Here is a 13622-nt window from a genome sequence, read left to right on the forward strand (position 1 = left end):
TCTCCCTCTCCCTCTTTCACTCCCCCTCTCTCTCTCTCTCTCTCTGTGCAGTTTTACCTGTTCGCATGCAAGTCAATGTGTCCGAAATGAACAATTTTATCACTTCTTATGACACTGATGTAGTTATAATCACAGATTATGGGTATCATAATCATTTTATGAAATTAATTAGGTTTGAAAAAAGTGTAAATATTTGATTTAGGAGTATTTGAACACTGAAAAGAAAATGCTATTAAATTTCACAAAGAATCATTGAATTAAACATTGAAGTAGAAAGAATGTGCAAATGAGCCCCGCCTCCACTCACTCACACCAGCTCAGAGATCCACTACTTGACGATCGCACGTCGACGTGATTGGTTACGAGGTAGTTTGTGACGTCGGAAACACCCGCGATTTCCAGCGAAATATTGTTTCCAACAGCGTTTTTGAGACTGCCTTTGGCTCACTGCAGTTTTAAGGAGCAAATACTCAGCAATGGAGTTGACTTATAAATGTACACATGGTTTGTCTTAAAGCATATTAAAAACACCACATAGACATATTAAAAACTTGATTTTCACCACAGGGGTTTAATATAACCTCACAGAGAACTGGAAATGTGAAGAAAGTATAGTTTTTTTGTATGTGTATGTGTGTGTCGCACAGGTTTCTATAGCCGCAACTGTGCACTCCTGCGTGGCTTGGATTGTCTCTGCCTATATTACTAGAGCTCTCACAATTCAGTACAGATGTCTCTCTCTCTATCTCTCTCTTTCACTGCCCTGACCACTGAACCAAACTCGCACAAACACTCATTACCGCAATACTGGAAAATCATGGGATCTCGCCACAGGATATTCCTGTGAGGCTCTCAAAACTTGAAAGCTCTCTCTCTCCTGTCATTCTGTTCATTCTGGTCCCTCCCTCTGTCTTGGTGGCAAAAACACACACAGGAGGAGTGGCTTTGTTATCTGGAGATCACTGCCGCCCACTCTCTCTTTCTTTCACTGTGCTTTATCCTAACCTTCTTTCCATCCTGACCTGCATATTCGTTTAATTACCATGAGGTGATATCTTTATCTTTGCCTCTCTCTTTTACTCATGTATAATACATGCACTGGGCTGTTTCTATATGTATTTGTCTTAAGCTCAGTGATGCAGACAGGGTATAAAAGAGGGAGGGTCAATCCGTTTTTCCTTGAGTTCAGCCAGGGAGAGATGGAGGGATTGAGGATTTCAAACAGAACCGTTTAACGATGAGATGAGTAAATTAGTATTTAGAGAGAGAGGGAGAAAGAGAAAGAGAGATGGAGGGAGGGGGATGGTTAATTCTGTATGTACACAAAAAGACGGCTAGACGCAGCAGTCCAGCTGTAATCTACCCAATCCTGGAGTCTTACTGTGCCCTGGCTATTTATAGATTATCATCTCTCATACTGTGTGTGTGTGTGTGTGTGTTCTAATGTGATGCAGTATGGCTTTGTAAATCAGCATTCCCTATTGTATGAGACAATGAATTTGTCCTGATCGAATTAATTTGAATTTTCTATTTGATCTGTAGGCAATAATATATGTTAATTGCTAGACTGCAAAAGGATCTCTTCAACCTCTCTCTCTCTCTCTGTGTGTGTGTCAGATGTTACCTACATTGTGAGGACCAAATGCCCCTTTAAAAAATAAGAAAACAAATTTATAAACATATCTAAACAAATATCTCAAATGTAAAATAATTTCTTAATGAAAATCTAGGGAAAATGTACAGTAGCTTCAAATTAACGTTAACGTTAGCAATGAACTAACAATGAACACATTGTTAATCTAAGTAAATGTTAATTAATACATTTTATAAAACAATATTAACTAGATAATGATAAATGTAATCAATAAATATTAAAATTGTAATGTTGTAAAGTGATTTAATTTGTTTTAAATAGATAACCAAGTCAATGGGGAGTCCATAACATGACAGAACAACAAACATGTGTGTTTCACATGTGTTACGTAGAGCATGTTCACTTGATACTGTGAATGACACTCATAAAACGGAAATGTTCACACACAGATTTACGACCTTCTCCACACAGGTCTAGGAGAGTACACACTGACCTTGAAGGGCTCAACCAACAAGGATAGTGAACAAATCACCTACACTGTCGGATCTAGCCACGGTCCCCATAATGTATGAGGGTTTCTGCAAGCATTAGGTTGGGGGTAGAGAATAGCTCAGTAAAACATCATAGTCCATGAAACGTCCACAATATGACAAACGCGTGTGCTTTGCATATATGCTTAGAATATGTAATACCATGTTTGTATCAGCATTAAAGAATCATGGTGATAGACATACAGCAGGTGAAATGGATTTCAAATCCAGTATGCTTTATCTCACTCTCTCTCACATATAGACAAACACACATTCCCTCTTTCATTTTTCCCTACCATTTTGTCATCTGCTAGTGTTCTTTCCAAATTTCCTAATGCCCCTCATACAGTACAAACATACAAAATGTCAACTCCCTAATACACAATCTCTCAGTGTGCTTTTATTAATTTCTGTTCTCTGTCAGAGTACAGAAAAAGGAATTACCTCCGGGCAGAGAGCGGGAGACCCACACTGTGTGTAATCTTGATATTGCTACAGCCAAATCACCCTGTAGCACAAGACTGGTTGCCCACTGAAGCTAAGCAGGGTTGAGCCTGGTCAGTACCTGGGAAAACCAGGATGCTGCTGGAAGAGGTGTTAGTAAGGCCAGCAGGGGGTGCTCACCCGGTGGTCAGTGTGCCCCAGTATAGTGCCCCTAATGCCCCAGTATAGTGATGGGACCATTGTACTGCAACAAGCACCATCCTCCGGATGAGACGTTAAAACGAGGTCCTGACTCTTGATGGTCATTAAAAAATCCCAAAAAAGAGTAGGCAAAATCCATTGGCCCTTATCAATCATGGCCTCCCCATCTGCTGAATTGGCTCTATCACCCTCTCGCTCTTCTCCACCTATAGCTGGTGTGTGGTGACTGGTGAGCGACTTTTTTGGCAAGCAATTTTGCATTTAAAGCCCTGACGTCTAGGCTAAAGCAAGGCAATATTTGGGCTGTCAGTGAAAATTTTGTAGAGGTCTAACTATAGCTCAAGAACAGACGCACAGGCTACACATAGAACATGTCAAAGAAATGAAACCAAACACCTTGTTATCACTGTTGACTTTGCTTACACAATGAAATAGCAAGTTATTTAGGCAAAAATTACATGTAATCAAATTCGAGGTTATTTTAGCTAAGAGTGGGTTACTCATAGCCGGACTATATCGGGTAGATAGTAAATCTAGATGGTGAAATGACGGCTATAACCCAGGTTCAAAATTGGTTTACTCAAATTATATATAGCCTCATCATACTGTACCTCACATGGCCTCGTCTTCGTAGACTGGCACCAACAAGAAAAGTAATTGACAAAATGTAATTCAAATTATCCTTTTTTGATAATCTTACAGTCAACCTTTAAAGTTGCGATGTAACGGAAGTAGCAACAGATCATTTCATCGGTTGTTGATTGGATGGAGGCACATCTTAATACGAGCTTGCAGCCGATTTATAGGCAGGGTTTATTGTGGACTAAATGAAGTCCGGCATACGTAACCAGAGAGAGGTCTGTTGTTTCACGGGGAATATAGAGTTATTGAGCTAAACAAATGAAGAATATACATGGATGAATAATTCACAATAAGATCATGCAACCTATAACATGCACAAAATAGGTTGGGGTGAATTTTCATTTCATGCCAATTTTAATAATCCCATTTACAATTATTATTCAGTCACAACTGAAAAATAGAGCCAGGATGATACTCTCGCATGCAGCATTCACTGTGTTCCGCTTACGACATCCATAAGCCCAAGACTGAGAACAAACTGCATGGTTAAGTATTCCAAGCTCTTGAATATGACAAGCAATTTTATAACAAACTGAATGTCTCTTAATTAGGCTAGGATGTGGAATTCACAACGGGGTGGTCATTACCTCAGTGTTGCTGCCCTGTGAATGATCTTTCTGTGAACTCTGCTGTTCTTGGGTCTTCACACAAATGTGGTTGGATAATGAGACTGAGATAATTAGGTCCACCTGTCATCTCTTTCGCATGTACACTTTTGCAGGTAATAATGTAGGACTCTGAACTCTGTAACCTCAATTTTCTTTCTCACGCACATGTGCATACTCAAAAGCAAATGGAAAAGGTTCTCTGTATCAATACACATTTGTTATTTTGTTTGTCCTTTTGAAGGCTCTCTCCGACAGTGCTCATTCAATTCTACTTACTTTGAAATTGAGCAAAAGAGGAGGCTGGTTTGATACATAGGCAACTAAAGGGCACTGATTTATATCTTTAACGGTGGGCTTACTGATTCTCGCACACAAGCACACAGCTGTGGATAACGTACCTTCTGAAGCACGAGGTGTGTGCTAGATTTAGACAGCTGTGATTAGCATGAGGTATATGTCGTTTATCACACTCATGCAAACATACTTAAGAACATGCACGCAAAGCAAATCCCCATACATGGATTAATCTAAAGGTAAAATCTTGTGTCTGAAACAGGATTTAGATGAATTCAGGACCCAACTAGCACATGTACCCTACAGATGAAGTTTGACTCATTATTTGACCTAATCGTGAGGACATATTCAAAAGTAGTCTTTTTGAAACCTCTTTTAAATTGGTCTCTGTGTCACTAACTTGGAAAGCACAAGGAGCTCCCATCCCTCCTCTATAATTTAGATGTTCCCTCTCTCAGGTTAACCTACATTCCCTTCCATCTTATCTAGTCTTCTGTCTATCTGTTCATCATCATCTCTTCCATGTATCTGTCCGAATACTTCATGTATAAGACTTGTCAACTGTCCATCAAACGTTTTCTGTAGTGTTTCTGTTTCAACTAAACACCAACCATCCCTAAGGCAAAACCATGTTTACATCTTTCTTTTCTGTTTCTTCCTGTCTAGTGAAAAAACCTGAACTTTAAGCAGAGACTATGTGCTGGCATCTGGTGGAGAGTGATTGTAATACAACCATGTTTAACTATGATCTAAAGCAGGAATAGGTCAACTCAAGGAGGTCTATTATACCACAGAGAGCTATCCATATCTGTTATCCGTCAGCTGAATCTTAATGTCATGTGACTAATGACACTGGAACTAAAATAAACATCTGAAAGAAAACATCCTGATGGCTGGTAGCAACACAAGAACACACAATCTCAAGCTCTAATACAACAATTATATTCTAAATAAATATTTGCAATTTACAAGTTGCATTCAACATGCAAAAAAAAACACATGCTAACGTAAGGCTATACACATCTAACGTTACTTTTGATTGCTTGTCAATCGAGAAAACAGCTTTTTGCTGTGAGAATGGTGTCGTTTACGGCATACCAGGCTAATATGCATTTGAATATTGATAAAATACAACTCCAGGTATGTTTCTGATGAGGATATGACAATGCAAAATGGTTAAAATCTCAAAAAAGTCTATGTTGAATGATAAAGACCCTTTGTTAATAATTTACTAGGGAAAAAATGGGAAAAACTAAAATATAAGTACATAAACCGATTAGGGGTGTAACGATACACAAAACTGACGGTTCGATCGGTACGTCCCACGGTTTTGACGTCTCGGTTCGGTTCGGTTCATTTAGGTGGAGTGGGGGGTTTAGAAAGCTAAAATTGCTTTTTTTTTTTTTAAACAGTGCTTTAATTAACAAATTGTGTCCTTGTCTTTAAATTAATTCAATTACAAGTAAACGTTTTGCAAGGATACATTTTTTTATTAAATTATCTGCTAATGCTGTAAACTATATAGGAGCCCTTACTTGCACATTACTATAACATTAAAGCTTAACAACAGAGCCTAGACTTTTAGCCTAAATTCAGTTGCTATTTATTTTTAGATATAATAATAATAATCAACACTCAAGTAACAAATTGTATGAAAACATGTAAACTGCACATAAGGCAGTTTTTACATTTTTACTAATTTATTATTGAAATATAATCATTTACACAGTTGCTTTCATTTTCATGACAGATATTTTAAACATACATTAAATAATCAAGATGTCATTAACAGGTTAAGTAAAATATAATATATAGGCTAATATAGTGCATTTATTTAGAGAAAGAGTTAATTTCCTTAGCAAACCAACAAGCTGTGGACACTGAATGACTATGAGGTAAATAAAGCTATGTGAAAAACTAAGCGTTTTATTGACGTATTTCCGCTGTTGAAACACTGACTGAGCGATTACACGAGTTATGATGTCTTTCAGTAAGTATACTGTATCTTTCAACATACCTTCAGGTGTCCATTCATGTTTATTCTGTAACTGAGGAAGAGAATCGCGTTTACTCGCGATCCGCGCTGCCGCTTTAAACGAGGAGCCTAGTAGCCTACAGTGATCTGTCACACCACATCAAAGAGCGCCAAAATGACAATTAATGTTTGAATTTCGTGATCAAATACACAGAATTTGAAAGATTATACCTTGCTTATTATCGAATGTAACAAAACACTAAGCTTATTGCGATTAAATGTGGTTTAATGGATTAATGGTGGTTAGGCAACGCTGTATTCGATTCGGTTCGGTTCGAATATCGTTAAACCCCTAAAACCGATTCATCGATTAATCGTAAAAATAATCGACCGATTAATCGATTATCAAAATAATCGTTAGTTGCAGCCCTATATTGATTACATCTATATATATTTATAAAACGGCTAGTTCCAGTCCTTGATTCTGATTGGTCAATAGCTGTGGTTTATTCACGATAAAACACGGCTATGACCGCTTCACCCAAGGTTCTATGTACACAACAACACCCCTAGCAACCACTCTTAGCAACATAAACACATTCTCATTAATATTGTTCATTGAAGCTTATAGAGAAGTAAGAGTTCGAGTAAGCGAGTGTAACGTTACCTGCATTTACAGTAGATGTAGCATTTTCCTTCAGGTCAGTCCAATATTCGTGATAAAAAATCTGTTTGAATGTCCGCAGCGATATCTGGTCCTTTTAACAGTTAAGTTACTGGGGTTTTCCCGTGTCCTGACACAACAGTCATTTGTCAGTTGGGTCTTGCTTCTCAGTGTTCACAAGTTTCATTCAGACCTTTCATTATAAAGGTCTTGACTACTGACAGACTCACTCATTAAGACAGTCTTTGTCGCCATCTAATGGCGAAATAATAACTTCTGTTGCTGTTCACAGGGAGTGGGACTATTTTCTCCAGCGGAAGTAAGGCTTTTAGTGATTTTACTTCATGAAAGTTGCATTGATACATATTTTTTGGTTTTAATATTTGTATTGTGTGGTAACCGTTTTATAAAAGCAATAAGGTACTCGAGGCTAGTGCTGTATCGTGAGGCTACTCCGCTTAGCGTCGCGCCTAACAACGCCCTTCAGCCGTGACTTATTTACGATAACGTTTACAGCACAGCCTCTCGTAACGTTACCTATTGCTTACATAATAGTACAATCAACATATTTAGCTGAACCTGTAAATGTAGTCCAAACCCTATCCCTACCTCTAATCCTAACCCTTCTCATAAGTTATAGCATCAGAGGGAAATTATACTGTATGTGAATAACACTGATGTAGAAGCACCTAACACTGGTTTTAAGCCTAAACTTGACGTAAACTGTAAACTTGTCCCTGAAATCTGGTTGGAAGATTGGAATGTTGTTCCAGGATCAACAAAGATATAGATCCAGGAACATGTTGTAGGCTACTTTGTCAAAATTACAAACAAGTTTTTCATTTCACAGACACAATAAAATACCACAGTAAAAAAACAGGTAATTGGTTAACTGTAAGTTACCTTAACATACAAGGAAAAACTGTAAATGGTTTAACATTGCATTCTACACTCTTAAGAAAAGGTTATAAAGAACCTATAGGTTCCCATCATGGGATCAATTTATGGATTGAGATTTAAATAATTAATGTAGCTTTAATAAATGCTTCATTTTAATTACATTTTATGAATTAAGCAGCTCATAAACATTTTATTATAAGAAATAATATATAGTAAATAACCTGAAACATGAAAGTACTATTTAATCATTTAAGACATTTATCCTTATATAGAACCTTTATGGCATAAACAACAACAACAACCATAGTTGCACACCAGAGTGTAGGTCATTTTACTATAAAATACTGTCAAATGTATGGGTTTTGCAAGTAAAAACTATGAATAACCATATAATTTATGGTGAAAAACAGTAAAAGGTCCCTGAGTGACATCACATCACATTATGATTATAATTTATATAAATAATTGTGTTTCTTCTCATGTTTGTTATCAATAATGTAGGCTACATTAGGGTGTCTCGTGTTCCATTTTCTGTTTGTTTTTTGCATTATTTTAGCGTCTGTGTTACCCTGATGGTGTTTTGTTTGGTGTATGACTACGTGCTCTGTCTATACGACTATTGTTTTATGGACAGGCAGCATGAACATTTGTGGTATTTTATTTTACTACCTTTATTATGGTGGTTATTAGTACACTTTATTGTAAAAATCAGATTTGAGTAGTTCAAGTAGACTTGAAAATAACATTACCTCATACGGCTATAAGCTGTAAAATATACAGGCATCAATTTCCAGTAAATTTAACATGATGTTTTTACAGTGTATGTTAGAAAAGTTATAGCATGTCACTCCTCAAAAAGCTGCAGGATTTTAGTTATAATTTATGTTCATAACACAAAAGTGTGGGACAGGTTATGCAGTTTAATACTTCTGATTAGGGGATTGGAATTCCCCTTAACAATGAAGCTTGCAGTGGCATGCAAAACTGAAGTGTAAGTTTTGGATATGTGAAGCAAGTTTCCATCTACTTCCTATAAGTGATGGGAATTGTAAGTGTATGTGTTTGTTGTATACAGTAGATTGTGTGATTATGCACATTTCAATGAAAGAACACACACACACACACACACACACACACACACACACACACACACACACACACACACACACACACACACACACACACACACACACACACACACACACAAAAACAGTTTTTCTCTGTCTCAGTCTCTCTGCCTAAAAGAAAAGGCAGTACAATGAGGCCAAACTGAGTAATATGACTCTTCTGTTTCCAGTAAATTAGGCTGAGTATGTCACCGAATGTGCATGCTAAAGTTTTGCCGTGCAGAACACGCACACTGTGACTCATACAGAAGGGAGGGAGAGAGGGATTGTTCCATGCTAAGTCTTGGCTAAACTCCAGGCACCACTTTGATGCCAGAGGGTCTCCTTCTGTGCAAACTCACCTTCACACTGAGGGATCTGAAGGCTTGCAGAAAGCAGCCAGCGCGTTTACCTCTCCCAACCTCATAATCTACAGACATTACACATGTTGTCTTTGTTTTTCAAAGACTCAGTGTTTTCGAAAATGGCTTAAACTGTTATTTCACTGTCATACCTCCATAACCAAGCAACCAAACCGGATGTTGACTGGGATTTGGATCTGTGTTGAAGTATCAAAACAAGTACTGTGTTTAATGACCGCTTTTTCCATAGTAACAAAATCCTGTTGTTGTTGTTGTTTTGGAGCGCTGATTTTCAATGACGGCCATATGTTCCCCTGATAGTTCCTTTGGCGTCTAAGCTAAAGAGAGCCTGCGATGGAGAGCTGTGCAGTCAGAATGAACATCCGATATTTTCCAGGCCAATGTGTGAAAAAAGAAAAAAACACAATGCACCTGAATCATTAATAGGCCTCAGGAGGATATAGAGTGTTAGAGAGAAAGGGATTGAACGAGAGAGTGAGAGAGAGATTAAAACAAAGATGTGCAGGATGGGTGGAATTGCCTTCCTGAAGAGCGGTGAAAGAACAGCCACATCTTTACATGAGCGGTATTCTCTATGACGAAACTTGAGTATGCTAAAAAAAATTCCCTGTTAAAATGTTCAGTATTGCTAGTCAACAGCATATGTTGTGTTTTGGAAGGGGTGTTTTAACTAGCTTAACCAGCTTCAGCAGAAATCATTTTCTAATTGGCTAACCTTCTTTTCTTTGCCGTAAAATAAACGGTTTAAGTCCTGACAGAAAAATTACCAGTTTTCCATTTTTTCTACTGATTTTCTTACAGTCCTGTTTTCAGACACTTAAATTGTAATTAAATAAAAAAAATTAATAGTTTAAATTTATATTAAAGGGATAGTTCACTTTGAAATTAATTTTTGATATGTTTTAGCTTACCTCAAGGGCATCCAAGATGTAGGTGTCTTTGTCTCCGCAGTAGTTTCAATTTTGATATTTTTAGGTCAAACCGTTCTTGTCTGTCAGTCATATAATGCAGGTCGATGGTCACTGGCTCAAAACACAAGCACAGAGTCCAAATTAAAACAATTCCCCATCGTCCAAATGAAACAATTCCCCATCATAAGTACACATTGATGGCCTAAGACACGAAACGAGCGGTTTGTGTGAGAAAACGAACAGTATTTATATCGTTGTTATCTCTTGAAAACAGCACACGTCCAAATGATCTGACGGCGCGGGCGGGTATAGATATATACATAGATGTCGCCTTGGCTACTGCAGTTCATTGGAACGAAACCGTAGCCAAGGCGACATCTATGTAGGCTATATATCTATACCCGCCCGCGCCGTCAGATCATTTGGACGTGTGCTGTTTTCAAGAGATAACAACGATATAAATACTGTTCGTTTTCTCACACAAACCGCTCGTTTCGTGTCTTAGGCCATCAATGTGTACTTATGATGGGGAATTGTTTCATTTGGACGATGGGGAATTGTTTTAATTTGGACTCTGTGCTTGTGTTTTGAGACAGTGACCATATACCTGCATTATATGAATGACAGACAAGAACGGTTTGACCTAAAAATATCAAAATTGAAACTACTGCGGAAACAAAGACACCTACATCTTGGATGCCCTTGAGGTAAGTGAACTATCCCTTTAAAATAATGAAAGAAATATGGTCTGTAAACTGAAATATACTTTAATGTCATTTTATTGAAACCTGCCTGTCAACGTATTTCCATACTTTCGCGCAGACATCACACGTCATCAGCGCGTTGCACGCTACGCAGAGTTAGACAGACATCAGTCACAGAGCACCGCAACCGAAACAGCAGCCGCCTTTACACCTCCTCCTGAACCAAACAACAATCTTCTGCTGCGTTCACGCAGTAACTACCGTAATTTGGAAGAGATGGAAACTCTTAACGTTATACTCAGAGAGGTTTGTGACTCGAATTTATGTTTCAATGCAACACTATCAACACCGAAATAAATCTGCAGCAGGCATGTGGTACAGATCAGTGCTCTTTAAGTTGCTTATGTTCAGTGTCACGGGTTGATGTAATGGTTGAAGTGAGGACTCAAGGATGCAGAGTAGTGATGTTACATATAACACTGAAGCTTCAAAGCGCGTATTGAGTACGCAGCAATTTCTGATGAAGCTCCATGTCTGAGCGCGTATTGTTTTCAGACAAACACGTGATCAACGAAAAACAAAGCCTCACTTTCTTTCCAGTCACGTGAATGCTGCACTTTGCGTGTCTGAATGTTTTGTTTGAACCCAGACCACTAGTCTACTGTTTTTGGAAGTTTAAGTCCATTTACTAACATTTTATTTTTATTTTTTTTATAAATAAGCTACATGATCATATATTCCGCCATATAAACAGCATAGAAACCATAAAATAATTAGACCACCATTTACTTACATCAAGCAACTCTGTTGGTATTTTTATAATTAGTATTAATGTAATTGTTACATTTAATTTATTGCCACACTTTAATATGTGAATTATATTATCAGAAAACTGAACATTTAGCATTGTCAGGGTTTTATTTGTGCTTAAAGGAGTCATAACCTAGTATTACATTGGATACCTACTGCTGTATTATAGTCTTTCAGGCCCTTCTAAAAAAGAAAAGTGGAAAAAAAATAAACACAGACCTACTTTTACCCTTATTTCTGAAGGCATTATTGTCTCGCGAGATCAATGCGATGTTTTGGCTGTCGTGTACGCTCATTTTAATAATGCAAATGAGGGGCGCTTTGATTGGTTGAAGGAAGGAGGGGGGTTGACACGCAGGTAACTTCAGCATCATTACAAACTGACATCATGGCGCAAGTGGTGAATGAACCCGACTCGGCCGCGACCTACGGGATTCAACCCTACATGTTTGAGCCGGACTCTGAACCAGAGCTGGAAAGGGAAGATGTAGAGTTGTTGGATGGACGTCTACATCAAGATGTCTCTGAATGGTAAAGACAATCATTTTGACTGAGACATACATTAACATCGGTAACGAGCTAAAACGTTTGTTGCTATTTTCTCCCACATAGGTTTACCTTTTATTTAATGTCGATTACATTAACGGAGATGTAGTCTACTTATTTTATCAGCTTCGAGGCCAACTTCGCCTGATATTGCCCCAAATTTGTAAATGATTCAGGTGTAAAATGTTTAGCGCACACACATAACGATACGCCAGTTGAAAGGGTTGTTGGGACAGCGTCATTAAAAATGAATTTCATCCACTGGTCCCTGATAGTTTCGTCCGATTTTGGGAGATAAAACACATTTACATGTTTTTTTATGGCAATCAACCACAGAGCAAGTCCGGTGTGCACTCGGCTTCTCCATCTTTCTCGACTGAACTGAATATGAGGGGGAGAGGGGAAGTGCGGGCTTCCTGCTGCGGTGTCCATATATGGTATATCCTACTACCTCATGACGTCAAGAGGGAGCTGAAATCAAAATCTCGTATTTGAGTGCGTGTGCACGCGCGCTGGTTTATTTACCCTGAGGTAAACAAACGCTTCACTTTTAAATATCGGCTTCCCGTCCAGTGTATAATCGTTAGTCGATCATAACATACATTGATTCTCGTTGAAAAGTGAAAATTGCAGGTTATGACTCCTTTAATAGGTAAAACAACAAGATGGCGCGGTTTTCGACACTCTTGATGCTTCGATCATTTGCTAGTGTTGTGAGGAATTTCAACCGCCGCCAAATTATTACCCACCTAGTATTGGTAGGTTTAGGATTAGTTGAGGGGGAGGGGTTAGGATTAGGCAATCAGGTACTGACTTCAACAAGGGAGGTAATAATTTGGCAGGGGGTCAAAATTCAGCACAACACCGGAAAAATCAGGGGAAAGCCTCAGTGCTTCATTTTCCCATCCCTAATGCAGAGGAATATGGGCTTTATTAATATAAAGTAAAACAAAACACAAACAGAAACTACCCTGTGGGGGAAAACACCAGCAGACTCACATAATGACTGACCAGGCAAGAAACATGCACAACAGGAATCATCAGACAGGCAGGGTAACAACAGCATGCAACGATGTGCAACAACGATCTGGCCCAGGACAGCAAACACAAAGGGAATAAATAGGACAGCAAATAAGGCAGGTAATGAGGGAGGGCAGGTGGGGAAATTGAACCAATAATCCAATATCCAAGGCCCTGATTATTATCGTAATGTTATGTGCTTTGAGACATGAGATAATTTAACTGCATCTCTTGTCTCGTGACGCTTTGCAAACTTTGCTTTGTGCATTCATGTGTTTTGAAGAAGGCGT

The sequence above is a fragment of the Rutilus rutilus genome, assembly GCF_951802725.1.
Source record: "Rutilus rutilus genome assembly, chromosome: 17".
Lineage (NCBI taxonomy): Eukaryota > Metazoa > Chordata > Actinopteri > Cypriniformes > Leuciscidae > Rutilus > Rutilus rutilus.